Source organism: Seriola lalandi, unplaced genomic scaffold (genome assembly GCF_002814215.2).
Source record: "Seriola lalandi dorsalis isolate HSWRI2012SDOR001 ecotype SW California unplaced genomic scaffold, Sedor1 jcf7180002054977, whole genome shotgun sequence".
Classification (NCBI taxonomy): domain Eukaryota; kingdom Metazoa; phylum Chordata; class Actinopteri; order Carangiformes; family Carangidae; genus Seriola; species Seriola lalandi.
Window position 1 is genome coordinate 1,118,141 of NW_019525527.1, and position 2,977 is coordinate 1,121,117.

Below are 2,977 nucleotides of genomic sequence, written 5' to 3' on the forward strand. Positions count from 1 at the left end.
GGGGGGTGGGGGTGCTCCTTCCCCGGGGTATAAAGGCTGGGGGGCTTCAGGCGCCGGCAGATTGACATACAGGACAGAGAAGACAGCCAGTTGAAGACAGAGACGATGGACATTCAGACAGGTCAGGTTGTTCGTCCAGTCAGCGCCATGGAGAGTCTGGAGAAGCAGCTGAGTTGTCCCATCTGCCTGGACATGTTCACCAAGCCCGTGGTCATCCTACCCTGCCAGCACAACCTGTGCCGCAGCTGCGCCAACGACCTCTACGAGTCCAGGAACCCCTACCACTTCTCAGGGGGGACCTTCCGATGCCCAACCTGCCGCTTCGAGGTAGTCCTGGACCGTCACGGCGTGTACGGGCTGCAGAGGAACCTGCTGGTTGAGAACATCATCGACATGTACAAGCAGCAGCAGGAGAGCAGGGAGGGCGGCGGCGAAGACCCCCCCCTGAAAGACAAAGACACCAAGGAGCCCAAGTGTAAGGAGCACGAGGACGAACGCATCAACATCTACTGCGTCACCTGCCAGACGCCCACCTGTTCCATGTGCAAGGTGTTCGGCCAGCACAAGGACTGCGAGGTATCGCCGTTGCACACTGTCTACCAAAGCCAGAAGAGCGAGCTGAGGGCCGCCGTGGAGCTGCTGGCCTCTGCAAACAGCTGCGTCCAGGCCGTCATGTCCCAGATGGACGATACCTGCAAGCTGATCCAGGACAACGGGGAGCTGCAGAGGAGGCGGCTGGGCGAGAGCTTCGACCTGCTCTACGCTATCCTGGAGGAGAGGAAGGGACAGCTGCTGGAGCGCATCAGCCAGGAGGAGCGGGACAAGATGGCCGCCCTCAGAGCACTCGGCGAGCAGTACAAGCAGCAGCTGCAGCTCAGCAGCCAGCTGCAGGAGAAGCTGCAGCAGAGCATGCAGGGCAGCGGCGCCGCACAGTTTCTCCTCACCGCCAAACAGCTGCAGCAGGAAGCCCAGCAGGCAGCCGGAGCGGCCCAGCTGCAGCGGCCCGAGCCGGGCTACGAGAGCATGGAGCACCTGGGCCTGGACACGGAGGAAGTGGAAGCCCTGCTCGCCCACATGGACTTCAGACACCACCACGACGAGGAAGACCAGGAGTAAAAACAGTAAGGAGAGCCTTTTATCAGACTTTCATGTCAGAGGAAGACCAGGAGGCTGACAGAAAGTAAAGACAGTAAGAAGGCAAACAGTGTGTTTTTACTCTCATCAAGAGTCCTGGTCTTCCTCCGACAGTCTGGAAGACCATGAGCCTGATCGAGAGTAAACGCAGTAAGAAGGGACTTTATTGGACTTATCCTGATCAGATGAAGACCAAAACACCAACAGAGCAAAACCACTTGGGAGGAAGACCAGGAGTGGAAACAGAGAGTGACAACAGTAAGGGAAGACTTGGAGCGGTGCAATCTTTAAAGTTTTTTACTGGTACAAAATGAAACATTTTGTATTTGACTTTTTATACTTTTCTATCATGAATGTTTTTCTCTCGTCATTCGAGTCCAGATAAAGTCTGGACTGAGAACAGTTTTTATTTTTCCTTTTGCCTCTTTGTGAAACTGAAAACTTGAACTGCAAACTGCACTGGATTTCAGACTCTGGTATAACTTTGAAATGTCTTTTGAGATGGTGTGAATAAAGTTTGATTTGATTGTTAACCCTGTGTTGTCCTTGTCATTTCTCTGGGACTCTCCACACAACATAAAATAAAAACACGTCATAAACAACAAGAAGAAAAAAAAAATGAAGATAAAAATAAAAACGTAACATAAAGAAAAAAGACGTAAAGAAACTGGACATTTTGTCTGTGACGCTGTAACTTTGAAAAGTCTTTTCAGGGTGTGAATTAAGTTTTATTTTGGTTCTCAGGGACTCTCCCAGCCTCAAACAGAGCCTGTATTTAGCAGTGCACATGTTTTCCTATATTTACTGGGGTCAGTGAACGCCTCCTGGCCTTGTTTAGTCGTCTGTGTAAATGGAGGCTATTTATACTGAGTGCTGAGAGGACGGGAATAGATGTGATGAACAGGGCTCTTTTTTTTGGAGGGGGGGTAGGGGGTGGTCATGTTTCTGACCCTGCTGGACTGAGGCATGCTGGGAAACAGACATGGGCTGTTCTCAGGGCTGTTGGTGGATATGAGGAGGATGAAGAGGTCGACCTGAATCACATCATGTCACACTCACTGTGTGAAGAGGGTATGAGGAGTCATCAGTGCCATGACATGTTCCAGTCAGCTGATCAGTCCTCACACCTGGGTCACCTTTGTGTGTGAGACGAGATCCTGGACTCAGGTTGGATCAGAAACCAGATCTAGAGTCTCAGTCTTTAAATAGACCCAGGGACAAAGGAGAGAAGAAAGTGTATCCTGGTGCTGAGCTCGACCTCTGACCTCCGCAACAGCTGATTGACCATGATGAACCTGCACACAGATTCAGTCCAGAAACTGGTTTACCTGGTTTGTTGTGGTGTCTCATGTCCAGTCCTGTTTGGTCTCGTTTCAACCCTCTGTCTCCTGTCTGTCTTTGTTTTCTGTAGTTTCATTTTGACAGTCAGAACTGGTGGCCATTTTGTTTTCAGGTTGTCTGTCTGTCTCATTCTCATGGACATGATATCTCAGTGACACCTTGAAAGAACTTCTTCACATTTGGCACAAATGTTCACTTGGGCTCAAGGAGGAACTGATGAGATTTTGGTGCTCAAAGGTCAAGCTTTGATTTATATTTGAGTGATTTTCTATGACTCTGGATAAACAGGATGTGACCTGAAAGTGGTCTGAGTGGAGGAGGAGGTTCTGGACTCGTGTCTTCTCTTCATCTCCTCAGATGTTTTCAGTCACGTTGTGTTCAAGGTTGTCGTGTGTTTTCAGTCACTGTCGTGTCTCAGCTTATTTCATGTGAAGTTAAATCTGCTGCACATGTTTCTGTGAGTCTCCTGTTTCAGACATCAGACATAAATACTGGTGTGCCC

The 2,977-nt window shown here is 49.9% G+C and overlaps 1 pseudogene; it reads left to right on the forward strand.

Moving 5' to 3' along the window:
• The first annotated feature begins 39 nt into the window (after positions 1 to 39).
• Positions 40 to 1,667, forward strand: LOC111646909 (E3 ubiquitin-protein ligase TRIM63 pseudogene; annotated as a pseudogene).
• Positions 1,668 to 2,977: the final 1,310 nt, after the last annotated feature.